The sequence below is a fragment of the Triturus cristatus genome, chromosome 11 (genome assembly GCF_964204655.1).
Source record: "Triturus cristatus chromosome 11, aTriCri1.1, whole genome shotgun sequence".
NCBI classification, from domain to species: domain Eukaryota; kingdom Metazoa; phylum Chordata; class Amphibia; order Caudata; family Salamandridae; genus Triturus; species Triturus cristatus.
In genome coordinates, this window is record NC_140594.1 from 365,669,904 (window position 1) to 365,690,076 (window position 20,173).

General features: G+C 42.7%; 1 protein-coding gene and 1 long non-coding RNA gene across 2 annotated transcripts in view; one reads left to right on the top strand and one right to left on the bottom strand.

Annotated features, from left to right (window-relative positions):
• The window catches only part of LOC146784192 (transmembrane protein 17B-like), a 351,918-nt gene that overhangs the window by 169,380 nt on the left and 162,365 nt on the right, over positions 1–20,173 (top strand). The window lies entirely within an intron of this gene.
• On the bottom strand, positions 10,338–14,086 carry LOC146784193 (uncharacterized). The gene is made up of 2 exons (XR_014970507.1): positions 13,910–14,086; positions 10,338–10,543 (listed from the first exon to the last, which is right to left on the bottom strand). It is a non-coding gene; the product is annotated as an uncharacterized LOC146784193 (long non-coding RNA).

Below are 20,173 nucleotides of genomic sequence, written 5' to 3' on the forward strand. Positions count from 1 at the left end.
AAGAGATCAACTGGTGGAAAGCCATCTAGAAGGCAGGAGAGCAGAATCAGGCTTACAAAGCCTACATGGCTCTTTTCCCTGTGGGAAATGCAGGGCTTGTGCCACAAGCAAAAGGGTTACCACATATAAGATAAGCAGCATTGGCAAAGAGAGACACAACCAAATTTATGACATGCAGTACCCCATATGTGGTATATTGCTTGGTCTGTCCATGCGATCTACGGTATGTGGGCAGTGCCATAAATCCTGTGAAGATGAGGATTTTGGAACACCAGAGAGCCATAATAAGTGTAGATACCAGTTATCCAGTTGCACGCCACTTTGCAAGTCACCATGAGAGTAATAGGTCACCTTTACAGTACTTTTGTCTAGATCATGTTCCGAAGAACATAAGAGAGGGTAACAGAGAAAGGTGCCTGAGGAGACTTGAATCACACTTTATTGTCGACTTACATGCAAAGTGCCCAGGCGGCCTGAATAGTGGAAGAGTTAGCAGTCCATTTATAATACAGAAAAGAGTAGCCTTCATCAGGGATTAGGATTAGGAAAGGACAACATAGTAGGCGCAGAATAGTAATAGCTTTTTAGAGAGAATTCGAATATTGGATATAATGCTTACACCAAGCAATAGAACAGCATATCCAAGGCAAGATATTGGTAGGGATCTAAGCCCATTCAGGGAATAATTAAGTAACCATTAATAATGGGAACCTCGAGATGATATTTGAGGTTGAGCGGTATTATGCCGCGAAACTGTACAAGACTGAATAACACTGTGCTATATTAAGCTTGAAATTATTGATTCAAATTGCTTGGTTGATAAACTGAAATGTTTTGTTTAGACTGTTATGAGCGTGTCTATGAAGTTACAATAGACAGGCGATACATGAATTAATACATGCTCTAAGATGGCGCCTGATTTAACGGGAATGAGCTTTGACTGTTGTCTGAAATTAACATGTGATAAATGTTGCTTTGTTTACGGCGCCTGTCTACATTGACGAAGGCTGACGCCGAAACGCGTTTGTTAAAACAAACTTATCTCAATAAATCCTAAAGAGGGTTTAACCTAACGAGAGTGCTGGCCTTAATTTACGCGAGTAAGGAGCTAGCGTTTCAGCCTACTGGAGGCCTTGTTCACATAGCGCCTTGTGAGTAGTATGCTCGTATTTAAAGTGCAAAGTGCATAGTAACAACTGACATGATTGGTTGCCTATCATGGACATAAAATATATATATATAATAGATATAAATATCGAATCCAAACGCATAGTGGAGATAATCGTGCAAAATATGCAATAAATATGACCCAAGTGGGTTGAAATTGCACATGCAACTTGGGCTTGGTTCTATTGAATTTTGTGTAGAAAGATAGATAGATAGATAGATAGATAGATAGATAGATAGATAGATAGATAGATAGATAGATAGATAGATAGATAGATAGATAGATAGATAGATAGATAGATCCTAAATACCAATGATTTATCACCCGGTTCACAGAAAAACAGCAAGAGCCGCATAGAATTCCTGGATGTAAGCTGAAAGGCCACCGACGAAGGGATCTGCACAGAATACACTGGAAAGCAACTTCTCCTAACGCTATCTTTCATTCTAATGGTGGCCTTCCAAAAACATTAAAATGGAGCATAATATGACCATCTCCTAAGGGCTGTGAGAATGTGCTCCACGGAGGAAAGTTTTGAGAATGAGGCATCTGGTAGATGAAGAGATTCGCACTATGTAGCTACCCGAGGAAAGTACCTGATTATGCCCTTGCAAGGGTTGAGTAGAAGGACTGAGAGGCTCTTTTATAAAAACATCAGATGTTATTAAAGAGATAAACCACATCAAATGGATATCAGGACACTAAGTGCAGATTCTTCTTGGAATACTTTGTTTGTGGCACATTACAAACGTAAAAATGATTATGAGAAAGAACTGACGTGCTGGGGCATGATGAACATATGAGAGAAATAGTTGGCCCACATCCCAGCGAAACATATCAAAGAAGCGTCACCCTGGGGTAAGTTTTGAGAAATAGCTATTATCATCCCAACAAGTAAACAAGAAGATGAAGACATGATAGGAACAAAGGCAGAGTGTGAACTGCATTGCACTATTTGTAAGGCATGTAAACATGGAGTAAAGTAGAACGATAATTATACTATTGATGGCCATAACATGAAAATTCAAGAAAATAACTAATGAGACAAAGTTCATTGTCTATGTCCTCCAATGTGATTGTAAAAAGCTTTATGTTGGTTGTACATCTGAGAAACTAAAGGTGAGGGTTCTCCAATATATAAAATCCATAAAAAATCAGGACAAGAATTATCCCATGTCCAAGCACTTTATGAACAGACATCAGACATCATTAGAGGGCCTGAAAGTTTATAGTATTATGCTATAAAAACATGTAGAAAAATCACCGGGGCATGATCGATAACTTGAACTAAAGAGATGTGAATCTAAAATGATTTTAATGCTGGGAATTGAAAGTCCATGGGTCCATAACAATGATTCTGAAATTCATATTCATTTACAAATACTTTTACATCTCCATGTTTAGTGTGTGATCAAAGTTATCGTTAATGACCATCCCTGATTAAAGAATGACCTAACACTTTTGAGGTGATCACTGAGGATTTAATTATGACTCTGAACATGAAAGCTAATATTAGGTGAAAGGTTCCCTGTATGTAATACTTGTAGATTGGAATTTAATAATGCACTTTGGTACTAAGCACTTTAGCAATGTTTTTTTCAAGTGAGGGTACTTGGGGACTTGAATCTGCAAACTTTTTGCATCGCGAGCCAATTGGAATTCAGCAATAACGCCCTTTGCACTTGGAGAAAATAGCATAGGAGTGTGTCTGTACAGGGATCTTATTTATATGGAGTGAAATGTAAGAAATATTGAGCCTTAATACTTTCACAAGCCAGGATTCATTCTATGATGAACCTTTTATCAATTTAAATTGATGCAAATTTTATAAGCTATATGGGAAGATCATCAATGCTTTTATACTCATCACTCCAGCACTTTTATGATAGATTTTCTCTGTAGTGTGTGTTGCACTGTATGCTGAACCAAGGATTTGGCATTTTGTAGTTAAGTACTGGCATTTTATGAGTACATTGACTTTGGATAATGCTCTTGAAAAAGCCTAGTATGGATCCCTTTGGGCATCATGCACTTTTTGATAAATTAAGCAAAGAGCATTCTAGGTTTCAGCACTGGAACTTATCAAGCATGCTGCACTTTGGTCAATGAGAGGGGTAATTATTATGACACAGATTCATTAGCAATTTTAGGCATGAATATTGAGTTGAAATCATAGGATATTGGAAGAAAATCTGAGGAATATGGAAAACATGCAGATGGAACAAATAAACAAAATAGATGTCTGGTCACAAATGTAGAGGATGAAGCTAGTCACTCGGACATTTATTTGAAATATCGATGGGAATAGGCACCTTAATCTGGAAGTACTAATTCATTGCCATGAGAGAGCATGTGAAATGATATTCTGAATATGACTGAGTGAGTTGATGTAGCATGCAATGAATATTAATAGAATATATGTTTGTATTAAGGAAATGTAACAAAGATTGTTGCTTTGCAAATTGAAACTGTTTTTATGTTTGTATTAAGGAAATTGTTTGAACATATGTGAAAAATAGTGAATGCTGATTTCAAATAAATATAGTAGGTTGCTGTTCTAGTGTTCCAATGTGGCTGTGCACTGAAAAATTTTATGTTAAAGTGATGTACGGTAATAGCATCTAACGTTACATTAATAAAACCCTAGAAAGTCACTGAAAAGAAAAAGTGACGTTATAGTTAAGGGAAAATGTCCATCATAAGGTCATGTTTTAAAAGCATAAATAAACTGAAATTCTTTTTACCAGTTACCGAGCTAACTCTAAATTGTTCCCCCGCCATGGTGGTCAAATTTTTTGTTTTGCTAATAACTGTGACACTGTTTGAAAAAAGTTCATTCACCTTAGCTCTTTCCTGCAAAGTTTTAGGGTCATCCGTCAAGCTGGTCAGAGAAAAAGGGTGGTGGGTACCAAAGTGCTATTTCCCCATAACAATTTCCATAGCAAATTTTTGAAGGGGCTACAGGAATCACACCAAATTTGGCTGAAAGCCAGAACTTTACCCAGATTTCTTTTTTGTGATTTGGTGTAAGTTAATTCAGTATGTTTAGAGAAATTAAGGTTCAGAATTTATTGGTATATTGATAGTTGTGTTGAAATTAAAAAATCCAAGCCTTCTGATTTTTTGGACGTGAGATCTTTGATTGGCTGCCCAACATGAACAAAAATGTTGAGGCAGCCAGTACAGGACTCTGGGATTTGAAATTGGTTTTAAAAAAGGGTATAAGTTCGTAGGGTAGGGATACCCTGACCCGCTAGCCCTTGTGGGTTGGGGACCCCCGGGGCCTAAATGAAAAAAAAATCTCTTTTGCAGTCCTGTAGGAGTACAGTGGGACCAACAGAATAAAAAAAATATATAGGGAGGGACCCTTTTGTTTAAATTCTCCCCCGGGTGTGCTAGGGCCCGAAAATTGGTGTACTTTTTTTTTTAGTTATGTGCCGAAGGAGGCATATGTGTGGCTCCACTCTCCGAGCCAACTTTTGGGCCTGGGGACGCCCTCTGCCAGAGCTCAATGCAAATTATGAGTCCTGGAGGGACCGCATCCCACCAACACAGCACAGTGATGCAAGATGCATTGCCTGTCCCATGCCCTTTGTCTGTGGGGAGGGGTCACCCCAGCCATTTCACTCACTGCCCATCCTGCTTTTGGGCAGGGGACTGTACAACTCCAACTCATGGCAGAACAGAAAAGTAGATGCCGGCTCCTCCAGGGATCAGGGAGCTAGCGGGGTAGCAGGGGCCTTCTGGATCCCACCTGCACACCTGCATCCCACAACAACAAAAACAGCCAGTGGAAGAATATATACATGGACGATACATAGATATAGTTAAAGATGTATATATTGTGAGACATTGGGTTGTTGGTTGAGTGGTGTCACGCAACAGCCACAATTCCGTTCAGGGTGAACCACAGAATCTGCTAAATTAACATGTGTTTAATCCTCTGGTAGCTTGGTACAAAAGCAGTCAGGCTTAACATAGAGACTGTGCAAAGTATTTATGCAACACACAAACAGTAGCAAAGTAAAAACACAATACAATAAAAATCCATCACCAATCTAGAAACATAGAGTAAACTTTAATAAATTATTTTACACCAAATTGCAAAAATTCAATCAGTAGAACCGGAGTTATGAATTTTTAAAGTCTAAGGTAGAAGATAATGCTTCAAAGCTCCAACAGAGGACATCCAGTCGCGCAACATCGGGTCAAAATAAAAAAATATGGCCGACCACAATGAGTGTGAGTCGGATACAAAAAAGTGGATTGGGGCCAGTCGGTGCTTATCCCCGGACTTGGTAGAAATTCCAAGAAAACTTTTCTGAAAAGGTAGAGGTTCAGTGGGGTCAGACACTGCAGGCAGTGTCTGAGGAAAAGGCATCGTTGTCGGGGAGCTGCTGGCTGAAGTCACGATGAAGATTTCCATATTCGGACTAAGTCCCATTTTGTGAAGTCTAAAATCTCCAATGGGTCGAGGCTGGAGGCTGTAGCCGACAAGGGTTCCGTGAGGTCAGATACTCCTTCTGGGAAGGACCACTGAATAGGATTGGCTCCTGCAGAGAAAAGTGTAGCAGAAGCTGCCTCGAAGTTAGGCCGACCAGTGATGCACCGTGGGCAGATGGATGAGCAGGTTGGTCCCAGTCTTCTCTCGGTTTTCAGATCAGTTTTTAGCCCAAAAAGTCCCAAGTTTGGATTTTGGCTATCTGGGCATCTTTTGCACAACTTCTAAGGGTCCAGGACTGAGGGGCAAAACATAGATGATTGGGACTCACTCAGGCTGAGTATAGGTGTGGATTCAAGATCGATGGAGCCTTTTCAGTCCCTGAGGCTCTGAACAGAGGGTCAGCCAACTAGTCCTTGGAGTCACTCTGGTAGTCCTGGGTTCAAGAAGTGGAACAGGGCTCAGGCAGCACAGCAGGTCTCTGAGGGTTCCAGTCAGGCTTTGGGAAGCAGAGCAATCTCTCCATGTGCAACTAAGCAGTTCTCTGAAGTGCACATCAGGCCACAGCACCAGGCAGTCCTCTAAATCCGGTGCTTTCTTTGAAGTGGGAGATGTTACTAGAGAATTCCCTTTCAAGTGCTTGGAGGTTCCAGCCTGGCTGCCTGAACAATTAAGTGGTGTCAAATCTGTCTGTGAAGGCAGGGTAAAGCCTATTGATTTGGAAACTGGGCTGTGGCCAGTTCCATCCTCCCATCCTGGAGGAGTAAACAAAGTTCAACTGCCAACTACACCCAGTCATGTGACCCAGGAACAGGCTACAAGGTCAAAATAGCTAGGACAGCAAAATGCCAACGTTAAAGAAGTGACATTTTCAAAATTGTAACTTAAAATCCGACTTTACCATTAAAGAGGATTTTGAATTACAATTTCTTAGACACCAAAAATGAACTCTCTACCTGTTCCGAATCAAAAGTAGCACTTAATAAATGTTATAAGGCAACTCAATGTTATCTATTGGAGAGGTAGGCCTCACGGTAGTGAAAAACTATTTTTTTTGTTTTTCACTACCATGACATGTAAAACTTAAATGTACATGTCCAACCTTTTAATTACAATGCACTCTTCCCTATGGGCTACATGGGGCCTAATTTAGGGGTAACTTACATGCAATAAACTGGGAGCTTAAGGCTTAGCAAGGCTGTTATTTGGCTAAGTCGAACTAGCAGTTTAACACTGTGTTCAGGCTGCAATGGCAGAACTGGGACAGGTTTTAAAAGGCTACTTAAATGGGTAATACAATACCTGCTTCAGGCCCACTAGTATCATTTGATTTACAGACCCGGAGTGTATTGTATACCACTTTACTAGGGTCTTATAAGTAAATCAAATATGCTAATCAGGAGTAAGCCAACTTCACCATGTTTTTAGAAGTGAGCACAAGCACTTTAGCACTAGTTAGCAGCGGTAAAGTGCAGAGAGTCCAAATGCCAACAATAACAAATTCAGTAAAAATAGAGAATGAAGGCAAAAGGTTTGGGGGTGATCCTGCCGAGAAGGCCAAAATAAACATATATAGATGTACATGTATTTACAGAGCTACCTGTAACTTGCACCCCGCCATGCACTGTTTATAACCTAACATATTACATCACTCATGACCTCTTAAATGACATCATTGATGACATCACTGATGACATGATCAAGGCCGAGCGAAGGCCGCAACACATGGGTGTCTCTATTTAAATATGATTTGGAACCTTTTGGAAGGGATGGAAGGGGGATAGGGAGGAAGGGAAGGGGATGGGATAGGAGATTAGAGGAGTGATGGAAAATGGAAGGGAGGGTAGAGAAGGAAAAATAGGATGGGCATGGAAAGAGGAAAAGGGATTGGAAACTGATGGTAGAGGAGTGATTGGGAAGAAAAGAAGGGAAATGGATGGGTAGGGAAACAGGAAAGGATGGAAGGGAAAGGAGAAGAATGGGAGGGAGCCAAAGAGAAGGGGAGAGAAGGGAAGGGAAATGGATGGGTAGGGAAACAGGAAAGGATGGAAGGGAAAGGATAAGAATGGGAGGAAGCCAAAGAGAAGGGGAGAGAAGGGAAGGGAAATGGATGGGTAGGGAAACAGGAAAGGATGGAAGGGAAAGGAGAAGAATGGGAGGGAGCCAAAGAGAAGGGGAGATAAGGGAAGGGATATGGAAGGAATGGAAATGAAGAGGATGGGATGGGAAAGGAGGGGAGGGGAAAGCATAGAAGAGAGAAGGAAGGAAGGAAGGAAGGAAGGAAGGAAGGAAGGAAGGAAGGAAGGAAGGAAGGAAGGAAGGAAGGAAGGAAGGAAGGAAGGAAGGAAGGGAAAAAAAGAAAGAGACGGGAAGTGAAGTGAAATTTGGGGAAGGGTAGAGAGGACAGGAGATATGAGTAAGGGAAGGAGGTAAAAAAGGTAGGAGATAATGAAGGAAAAGAAGGGGAGGGGAGAGGAGAGGATAGAAGAGATAGAGAATGGATGAGAATGAGAAGGTAAGGAAAGGAAAGATAGTAGACAGAGGGAAGAAATGAAGGTAGGGAAGAGAAGATAAGGGAACGGAAGATAGAAGAGATATGGAAGGATGAAAGGGAAAGGAAGTGAAGGGGGGAGATGCGGAAAAGGGACAGGAGGGAAGAGGAGTGGATATGAGCAATAGGGAAGGAATTCAAAGAAGGGAGGGAAGGGAAGGAGAAAGGAGAGGAGATAGGGAAAAGGTTAGGAGAGGAGAGGAGCAAAATGGAAGGAATGAGTGAGGGAAGGGGAAAGAATAGAAGTTATTAGGTAGGAGGGAGGGGATTGGACGTGGAGGGAAAGAGAGGAATGGTGGGAGAGAAGAGCAATAGGGACAGGAAGGGAGCAGAAGAGAAGAAAAAGAACAGAAGGGTATGGGAAGAAGGAAGTGAAGGGAAGGTGAGGAGAGGTGATGGGTGAGAAGAGAGGTTAGTGAAAGAAAAAGGAGAGAGGAATTTGAGAAATAATGAAGGGAAGGGGAGAGAAAAGGAGACAATAAGGAAGGAGCGAAAAGGAGGAAGGGGAAAGGAAGCGGTTGTAAGAATAAAGGAGAGGAGGAATAGGTAAGAGAAGGGAAGGGGAGAGACAAGGAGAGATATGGAAGCGAAGAGAAGAGGAGGGAAGGAGAAATAATAGAAGAGATAGGGTAGAAAGGACGAGAATGGAAGGAAAACGGAAAGGGAAGGGAAAGGGGACATTGGGAAGGAAAAGGTGGAGGAGGGTAGAAGAGAGAAGTGACATGGAAGGGAGGGAAGAGAAGGAAAATGAGAAGGGAGAAGGGACGGTCATTGAGATAGGGATTGAAAAATGGGAAGGGAAAGAAAGGGGAGTGTAGAGAAATGTACAGGAGAGGAGTGGAACCAGGGAAGGAAGGAAGGGAATTAGAGGGGTGAGGAGAGAAGGAAGGAAAGGGATAGGGAGGGGAGAGAAGGGAAGCAGAAAGGATAGGAGTGATAGGGAATGTAAAGTAATTAAATGGAGGGGAATGGAAAGAAAGGGGAAGGAAAGAGAAAGAAGGGAAGGGAAGAGATAGGGAAGGGGTGGGGTGGGAAGGAAGGGGAGATCATAGAGGATATAGGGAAGGAAGGAAAAGAAGGGAATTAAATTGAAGGGAAGGGGCAAATAGGGATAGGAAAGGAAGGGGAGGCCAATAGAGACGGCAGATAGGTAAGGGAAGGCGGATGGAAAGGGACGAGGGAACAGAGGAATAGAGGAAAGAGGAGATGACAGAAGAGATGAGGAGAAATGAAAGGAAAGTGATAGTAGGGATAGGAAAAAAATGAGGGGAGGAAAGGATAAGAAGGGGAGGGAGTGGAGGGATGGGAGTGGAGGGAAGAGGAAAGAGATACAGTATGGAAGGTAAGGTAAGAGAAGAGAACCGATGGGAAGGGGAGGGGAGAGAAGAGGAGAGGAGAAGAAGGTAGAGAAAGAAAGGGAAAGGTATAGATGAAATAGGGAAGTAATGTAGGAAGGTATGGTAAGGTAGAAAAGGGGAGAGGGTAGAGAAAAAGGAAGCGAAGGTGAAGGAAGGGAAAGGTTAAAAAAGAGATAGGATAGGAAGGAATGAAGGGAAATGGAAAGGGGAAGGAAGGGAGGGAGTGGGAAATAGCAGAAGGGGAGTGATAGGGAAGAAGGGGAAGGAAACGGAACAGAAATAGGCAGGGAAAGAAAGGATAGGGAGGCAAGGGGAAGGTAGTGGAGGAGAGGAGAAGAAAATGCAAAGGTGGTGTGGAGAGATAGGGAAGGAAGGAGGGAAGGGAAGGGAAAGGAAAGGAAAGGAAAGAAAGAGGGGAGGGGAGTGGGTGGAAGTGGAGTGAACAGCGATAGGGAACAAGGGAAGGGATGGGAAGGGATAGTAAAGATAGGGAAGGAGGAGAAGAGGTGGGAAGGGGAGGAGATGATAGGGGAATGGATAGAAGAGACAGGATAAGAAAGAAGGAAAGTGAAGGGGAAGGAAGTCAAGGGGAGAGATATGAAGGAGAAACAATAGAAGAGATAGCGAACAAAGGGAAAGGAAGGGGAGCAAAGGGGAGGGGAGAAACAGGGAAGTAAGGGAGGGAAGGGAAAGGGAGATAAAGGGGGTTGGCAAGGGAATGGAACAGAAGTGAATGTGAAGGGAGCCGAGGAGAATGACGATTCTCCAATTATCATACAGAGAGAATCTTGATTTCATTAAAGACAATGGAGGCTGACATTATGCAATAACTTTTATTGCTGCCCAAGACATGCAGCCCTTTAAAGTGTAACAAATACATCACAAGTAAAAACATTCCAAACAGTATAACAAAGCGCCATGGTAACCAGCTATCTTCCTCTTAGAGCTGCGAAAGGTAAAGTAACTGTAGGTTCAACTTCTTCCACATTAAATGGCACTATGAAACCTTTACAAGGAAGCAGAGTCTGAAAGAAAAAAGGGGTAACGTAAGTAATACTTGTTTCCGGTTATGACAAATAGATTAAAGACAAAACTGCATTAATAGCAAGAATAAACATTTTATAACAAAAACATTTCTTAATAAACCATCCACCAGGGAGTGGTGGGAGGGATAATGTTAGCCTCTGTTGTCTTTAATGAGATCAAGACCGGAGGCTACATTATGCAAGTTTAAAGCTTTTCAATGCTATATTGTTTACATCAGGGGTCTCCAACCTTTTCTGCAGTGAGAGCTACTTCTGATTCGTGAAAATGATTGTGAGCTACTAAAGGCCAAGCAACTTGTGAATCGTTCCCAAAGTCTCTTCACGCGCAGCTTCATTGACGAGGGATAAACAGATACCCATTTAGTGTCTGTAATGCACAATATGAAACCAGAGAGCCCGGTATAAGTCCTGGCTTTCCTCTTCAACAAACTGCATACTCCTGACCTCTGCCATAACCAGCTAAGAAGACTACAACCATAAGAAACCATATGGACGTGCAGTGCTGTTCAAAGCTGCAATCATACTAAAAACCATAACCTGCACATCTGTCTCTCACATCTTTTCATCCACCAAACTAGTACGTTCCATAACTCGGTATTCGAACCTCGGTGGTCATCATGCACAACATGGAACACTTCCCACATAGGCTCACAAAATAAAGACAACACCTTTCCCTCCACAAACCCTACACATGGATTGGCTTGCAGGGTAGTAAGCAGTATAAAGTAACAAATGCTGCAATACAAATATTTTATTACATCATACCTACTTTTTCTACTTTATCACATGACTAGACCTTGAAATGCATGAGTTCATGGTTTGCACTGTACAAATTCTCTCCTAACAGACCATAAATGTATTCCATGTAATAATAACCTATTCCACATGTATGGTTCACATGACTTGCCACTAAGTTCATTATCATAGAATTGTCATCAAGGATGGTGGGAGTCCATGATTATTTCATGATTAAAAGCTATTACTTCTAAAAATGCCTCTTAATCTTCAAATCATGGTCAGTGGATCACAGGACACTCACCAGAGTCCTGAACATACAGCTGTATGAAATGCTTCCTATTCGAAACGAGGTGCATTTGTCTTGAACTCTCATAGCTCCACTTTCCGCCCATCAAATAATAAATGGACAGAAACAGTGTACATTGCTGCAAATAAATATATTATATTGCTTAAGGATGTCTGGTCCTGGGCGCAGAATCAAATTTTACTTTAAATCATATTTAAATTTCATTTGGTAAAATGTTTTCAACCAACTCACCAGCTTGATTATAAAAGTTGGTTCTTGAGCAATAAAATGGTCACTAAAATATAACTATGAACTTGGGATGCAGGAAATCCGCAATCCACTCCACATCATCTGATAATAAACTGCTCCATAACCATTCGGGAACAGAGTGTAATAATGTGCCAAAGACCCATTGTGATACTTATAAGTTAATAGAAAAACAGAACATAGGGACTGGGTGGAGCAATAGTGCAGGACAGGGATATAAAGAGTTTGAATGATGAAAAAAAAAGTCTACGTTTATTTATTCTCTTCTCTAAACGTTTGGAAAACCTGTGTGAAATGAATTGGTATCTAGGGTTTCCAGTAACCAATAGGCAAGTGTTTGCCTCTGTAAATGAAAGCTACCTTAGCAGAAAGGCCAAAGACTGAATGGGCATGGCACCAAAATACGTTTATAACTACCTTAGAAGGTTTGATACAAGATTCAAAGAAATACACACTGCTTCAGGTGACCTTAAGTGCCAGATTCACATAAAATGTATATTCCAATCCAGGCATATGTTAAGACAGAAGCAATTTACACCTGGGAGCCTACGTAAACCATGCATGGGTGAGTGATGCAAAAACTAGATTTAAATGTACTTTATGTGAATTTGATAAGCTGGAGGCGAGGTGGAAGATTCGGTTTTGTGTTTTACAAACAGGATTTTTAGAATAGCAGGAGGCCCTCGAAATAACAGCGCAGGACACACAACAGAACAGAACGGCGGGGTCTGAGGGGCCCGGTCAGGACTGGATTACAGGAACCAGGATATGCTGGGGAAGGTTGGGTAGGAACATGCACACAAGAGATGATGATAGCAATATGTAACATGCATAGTTACTCTAAGAATGTACCAGCGCGACCCAGCATAGATCGGAAAGTGATCTGAATGCTACACAGCGCACTGTACATATTTCATCTGTATCAATGGGCGCCATGCACACGGTGCACAGTGTGGGTAGAAATGTTTCTGAATGACCCAACAAATCATCAGTTTCCATGCTCGGATTCTGAAAATGAATTATTTCTAGCACGCCATGCCAGCGGCAAGAACCTAAAGTTGCGGAGGGAATCTTTGAGCACTAGAACCTCGCAGCCACGTGTTAATGCTGTAAAATTGACAAGCCCTGGTTCCCCTCATCTGCTTCTGCCGCTTTTCTATGCCTTGTGCACAGCAGCAGGTGGTGATGTGGTCTCTCACTGGTGGTGACATCTCCTGCCCCAGCCCCTCTCTCCCTGTGCTCACTGACAGGTTCGCTCTCCCTTTTGGACGAGGAAGGAGGTGGGAGAGAGGAGTGAGCCCAGCCAGACCCAGAGGCTGCTGCATCCCAGCAGAGAGGCGCTGCCTGCCCAATGAAAGCCAGGGGAGGCAGAACTGCCAACGACTGGGGCTCTCTTCTCCCCTCAGCTCACAGACCCCACAAATTGCATCCCAAGGTAGGAAGGCCGTGAAGACAGCCGCGGACTCGCTGTTTGCTCCTCAGCTGCTGTTCAGGAATCACAGCAAGCTGGCCTTTCCCTCGTGCTCGGATTGGTTTCATAAGGAAAGTTTTCTTTATCTAGTAGCAAAGAGCCACGAAGCAGCAGATCTGAGCTTTCGGCTTGGGAAATTAATAAACAATAACAAAGGGTATAATAAATAAAATATAGCGAACGGATCCCACGCCCGGCAAAATGAAAGATGCTGACAAGACACTTTCAGATAAGCCCCGTCTCGTGTCAGGACTCAGGAGTAGGACAGACTGCATAAAGGCACCCCGCGATCTCGAGCCTGAGAGGAATCTGGATTTTCCGTTTCTCCTTGTGGAAAGTCGCATGGGGAGATAGTATGCTCAGTCTTATCACCCTAAGAATAAGGCGGCAAAGCAGAGCTAAAAATGAACAATTTACCTCAACAAGAGCTACATAATTTCAACAGCCAAAGCCATTGGAAGGAATTCTGTCCACATTTACTTGTTCGAAGTACTGCTCATATTTTATTTATTTTAGATGCCTTGAATAACGGTATGCACAGGCATCTATTGAAAAAAAAATAAAGCGCCTCTTGCCCACATACCTGCTGTCTGTCTTGTTCTGCTTAAGGTGGTGTATTTCAGCATGGAGATCCAATTATGCCTTCAAGGCTGCCGCTCAGTCCGCAAAAGTGCACAGGATCATAGAAGGGAGACATGCAGCAAAAGGCGCGCATGATGGTTCTCCGAGGGCAGCAAACACTGCCCATGCGCTGGCTGACGTCACCACTTCACCCCGCCCCAGATTGGCTCAAATAGAAGGTGCTTCCTACGGCGGGAGAGAAGCGTCTACAAAAGACCTAAAAAATAAACAAAACGACAATGATAGGCTACTAAAGTGGAAGTCAGATCGCGAGCTACTGAGAGGGCACCTGCGAGCTACCGGTAGCTCGCGATCGACCGGTTGGCGACCCCTGGTTTACATGTTCTACAGGTTTAAGGTAAAATTTAACAAAAGTGGAAGCATTTGACCAATCTGCTGCTTTAAGAATATCTGAAAGGGATCCTCCACCTCAAAATACTTTACTGGCCAAAGCGCCACGGGAAGAGTGTGCGCTGAACTTGGATAAATCTATACCTGCTTCAAACATCACTGTTCTGACCCATCTCAAAATTGTAGCAGAAGAGACTGCCTTATAGGGTTTGACAAAGGAAATTGGTAATTGGTTTTCTTTGCTAGGTCTACAAATAATCATTTTCTGTTCATGCACCTTCATACCACACACAGTTTGGGACAATCTAAAAAATAAGGGGAGAAAATGTTCTCAGACACGGTCTTGGTCCTTTTCCATATTTCGGACAACACTCCATCCGGGGAATACATCCTGTTGCATATCTCTAACGCCTTAACATAAGACACTCTTCTAAAAGATATTAGGCAAAGTAATGTAGCAAGCTTAATGGATAATTTTTCCTTGTAAGGAAACAGTTATCTGGCCAGGACGAAAAAAGGTCGAAGATAATGTTTACGTTCCATAAAGAATTATATTTGGGTTTAGGGGGACGTTTAAGTCTTGTACCCTTCATCACTCTACGAATTAAGGGGTCGGTACCAATAGAAAAATCCTTTAACCCCTTCGGTGCTCATGACGGAACGGTTCCGTCATGAGCGTCGGTTGAGCTGTGCTCATGACGGAACCGTTCCGTCATGAGCCCGCCCGCGCAAGAAACGGTCAGCACCGCGGCGGAATTTGCGCCGCATAGAAGGGGTTAACAAAGAATGCCCTGCAGAAATTGCTGATCTGCAACAATTTACTGTTCTATAACATAGTCCTGAATTAAAACGGTCCGCTAAGTAGTTTGCTACTTCTACTACAGGTGCGTCCACGGGATCCATATCCCGTTCCACGCACCAACAACACCATTTTTTCCATGCACCGGTGTATCTTCTCGTTCCCGGAGCCCATGACTCATCCAATAGGCTTTTAGCCTCTCCTGAAAGGCCTGAGTATCTTCTTGAACCCCCGAAATCTTCCAGGAAAGAAGGTTTATGTTTCCTTCTAAGAGAAGAGGGTGTATTTCTCCTTCTAGGCCCTGAAGGAGGTCTAAACTCCCTCGAATAAAATGTGTACCTCTATCGCTAATTCCATCACACCTTGAAACCATTTTTGGGAGCTCCAAAAGGGAGTAATTAGAACAATGCGGCAATGCTCCATTCAAACTTTCAAAAGAACTCTCTGGGTTAGAGCGAAAGGAGGGAAGGCATAGTAATTCAGTATGTTCCAAGGTTGGAGAAGTGCGTCCACCGCAATTGCTAGGGGGTTTGGTCTCCAGCTGAAATATTGATCTATCTGGGAAGTTAGTCTGCTGGCGAAAAGATCTATCTCTAAGGGGCCCCATAGGTCTTGAATTCTCTGGAAGACTAGAGGATTCAGTTTCCAATCGCTCAAGTCTCTCAGGAATCTTGAATTCCAATCTGCCCTTGTGTTTAGATGGGCCGGGATGAATTCTGCTCTCAGAATTATTTTCTGACTCCAGCAAAAGTACCAGATCTTCTTGGCTAGATCTACCAGAATCATTGATCTTGTTCCTCCCAGATGGTTGATGTAGGAGACGGCCATAAAATTGTCCAGTTTGATCAGAACTACACTGTTTTTCAGAGTTGACTTGAAACTCTTTAGGATGTTCAAGCTCGCCATCATCTCTAAACAATTTATATGTAAAGTGAGTTCCTCTTGGGATCATTTCCCCCCTGTTTCTATCTTTCCTAATATGGCACCCCTGCCTAAATTGCTCGCGTCGGATTCCAAGATGTGATCCGGAGTATTTCCGAATATCGCTTTCCCATTACAACTGTCTAGGTTGTTCCGCCACCATAGGAGGTTCTCTCGAGCCTCCGGAGACAGGGGAATACTGTCTGAGTACCAGAGACCTTTCTTCAGGCCCGAGGATTTTAGTCTCTGGTAAGCCCTGTAGTGAAGGGGTCCTGGTGAAATCGCTTGAATGGATGAGGATAAGAGTCCTACTATTCTTGCTAGTTCCCTCAGGCTCACTGTGTTTTTGGATAAAACATAAGAAACTTCCTTCTTTATCTTAGATAGTTTTTTCAAGGGGAGTTGCAACAGGGCTGAAGATGTGTTTACCTGAAAACCTAGGAACTCCAGATTCTGCGAAGGAGTCATGACAGATTTTTCTATGTTGATGATGAAACCTAAACTCACTAGAAGGTCCACAGTCCATTTCATGTGAATTAGTATTTCCTCCCGGCTTTGAGACATCAGTAAGATATCGTCCAGGTAGATAATCAGTCTGACTCCTCTTCTCCTTAGGGAGGCCACCACAGGCCCCAGAATCTTGGTGAAACACCAAGGTGCCGAGGAGAAACCGAAGGGAAGGCAATGAAATTGGTAAATTACGCCCCTCCATACAAATCTTAGGTATTTGTGAGATTCTGGATCCATAGGGATTGTAAAATATGCGTCCTTGAGGTCTAGTTTTATGAGCCAATCTTTCTCTTGGAGGATGTCCCTCAGAAGATGGATACCTTCCATCTTGAAGTGTCTGTATACAGGAGAGGAGTTCAGAAGCTTTAGATTTATTACGGGACGCCAACCCTTGTCTTTTTTCTTTACGAGAAAAATTGTGCTCACAAAAGCTAGGCCAGTGTTTGAGACAATGTAAATTGCCCCTTTGGATAGCATTTGACGCACCTCTTCGTACACCAGAGTGCATTGTTCTTGGTCCAGAGTAAGTTCTCTGGGAAGTGAGGTCTGGTAAGGAATAGTAGTGAAGTCTATTTTGAAACCTTTTACAGTTTCCAGTACTCAGGCATCGTTCGTTATTGATAACCAATTTTGGCAGAAAGTAGAGAGCCTTCCGCCTACCCTTGGGAGGGAAGAACCAAAAGGAAGTGTCCTTACCTTGTTGTCCTTGGCCTTGGAATCTTCCCCGGTTGCCTCCATCTCCTCGAGTGCGGCTGTTGTGGCCCCTCTGAGGGAAGAAGGAGTTGATCCCCCGCAAGTATCTTCCATACCCACATTGGTCTGTTGATAGAAGGAGGACCTATTGTATCTGTGGCTGGCAGCCGGTCCTGCCCTGTCAGCTCTTCCAAAAACTCTACCCCCGAACATACGTCTCATATTACTTTAGGCCTTATTGAATGCAGAGGAGGTGGAGACATATTTGCCAAGTATCTTCATAACAGACTCGCCGAAGAGTAGCCCATTCGGGTCGCCCTCAATGTCTTTATTGGCCAGGTCCCCTAATTTTGGGTTCATTCGCATTAGATTGGCTCTTTGCCTTTCGGATGTAAGACTAGCATTTGCATTTCCGTGGAGGCATAGGGCACGTTGACTCCATCCTCATAGGAGCTCGGCGTCAACTCGAGTACCATTCATGGAAGACTCTTCTGCAAGGTCTAGAATTCTAGCAAGGGGGCCTAGCGTATCCAGTAACTTATCTTGACACTGTTTAAGGCAGCGTTCAAGTCCCTTACGAGGATCCCTTCCAGTTTTGAAAAGGAAAGTCAATAACTTTGGATCTAGGTTGGGGGTCATGCCTGCCTGTAAGGGTCTAGGACATTCGGACCTCATTAGGTTTCGTGAGTCCCTCTCAAAGGGTTCCTGATCCAAACCTTAATACATTTTGCTACATAGTCTTGGGGCCACCAGTCAGATCCTCTAGAATGGGTGATTTAGGAGGGATGATGTGGTAAAGGGAAGGGAATGGTTAGGAAAAGTGATGTAAGGGATGTGAAATGGAAGATAAATAGCAGGTGTGGAAATAGATTGGTAGGGAAAGTGAGGGGGCAGGGTTGCGCTTGAAAAGGATGGCAAAGGAAAGGGAAGGTGTACAGTATATGGAGATGCGAGAAGGAAGTGGAAGGACAGGAAGATGAAATGGGGAAGGGACGAAAGGAGGAAAGGCAGAAGGAAAGAATGAGAAAAGATAGGGAGGTTGAAGGGGTGTGTAGGGGGAGGTGAGAGGCAGGGACAAAAAAGAGTGGACAGGGTGAGAGCTGGGTACAGAAGGGAAGGTAAAGATGCTGGGAAAGGAGGACTGGAAGGTTTGGGTATTAAAAGGCAGCAGCAAAGGGGATGGGAGTAGGGGTAAGGGAGAGATGGAAGCGACTTGAAGTCATAAGAAAGAAGGGGAGTGGTAGGAAAGGAATTGGAGAGTAGGTGGGAAGTATGAACATGTGGTGAACAAAGGAAAGGGAAGGAGAGATCAGGGAAGCGATAGGGTTGGAGTTGGAAGGGAGCGGACGAAAGTGGAAGGGAGGCAAGAAGCGGGTAAGGAGAAAAAGGAAGGGATAGGTTTGAGAATGTGAAATATTACATTGGAAATGGTTAGGTGGGCAATATATTTCACAAATTGGGGTGAAAGAATAGAGGTGAAGAAATAAAGGATTACCGTAAACTGGAATTTAAAGTCGGCTTCAAGTTTGTTTTCAATTCGGCTTCAAGTTCAGTTTTCAGTTCGGTATCGGTTATGTTTTCGTTGGTTTGTGTCAGTGTTATTGATTGTGTGTCAGTATACCACAAGTTGTTGTTCTTTTACGATGGAATTAGTTCTGTATTATTTCACATCTACTGTCCCTACCTTACTGCAGCATAAATTATTGATTCTTTTAATATTGAATCTCTGTGTGTGATCCAATGATTACTGTTGTAGTTGATGCTAGCAGCAACCATTGTCTGAAGTCTAGTTTAGACTTACCGCACACACATCCAGCACAGACGTCACTGGATATGTCACCATGGTAATAAAAAGGAGTCAAGCGTATGTGCCCGTATCCAATTCCACTATCTATCTGTGTCTGTGTGTTTATTATCTATGCATGATACTGTCTCTGGGCCGTACTATAATATTACGTTGTGTTGTGGAATAGCGTATGCAGCCATGTTACCTGTGGTATTGGAGCAAATGTCGGTAATGTAACTTTTCGGTGTATGGGTATCATAGGTGGAAGGCTACTTTACAGAGCATGAATATTGATGAAAATGATGGTTGCATGTTGTGTGTAGTTTAAGATATGTGTATATTGCAAACAGTTTTGAACAAAGCTCTCTAAGCAGAAGAGGTGTGTCTCATGAAATGCAGTGCAGATATTGACTAAAATGGGTGGCGTTTTCGAACTGTTACAATGGGAAATGTTATGAACTAATGAAATGCTTTTTTTATGTTTACATGGCATTCGCGCAGCCAGTGCGCAATGAGACCGCACCCGATGTGATTTTGAGAAAATATATTTATTATAATATAAGTTTATTAGAGTTAGAAATATATAACTGTTTAAAATATTTTTAATTATCGCTTGCTCTCATATACACTTGAAAGTTTTTTAGATATAGTTTTGAGACAAAAAAAATGAGGGAATGGCGTATGCGGCGCGACATCGTACGTCTATGACGTAACACAGGGCGTGGCAGCGTGCATTCGTCGCATACGCAACACGCAGCGGGCGCGACCCTATACGTACATGACATAACGCACAGCTTGGTAGTGCGTACCCATCGCATACCAAAGTAGCAGCTGGCGCGACCTCATATGTACATGTTGTTATGCGGGACGCGGTGCCACAAACCCGTCGGATACGAAATGCGCATCATTTAAATGTGGTGGATAGGATTCGCGTGTTGATCGAGCTTGGTAGACTACCGTTATGGGACTGTAGTTTACTAAAAAAAAAGATATACATATTTTGTGGGGAAGATATCAAAGATTATATAATTAGTAAAGTTTAAAAAAAAGGATGATAGAGTTGGAAAATATAAAAAGCAATTTGAAAAAATATAGGTTTTATAAATATTAAAATATGAAATTAACATTTAAAAAACCTTCGAAATTCACTGAAAAAACCATAGGTT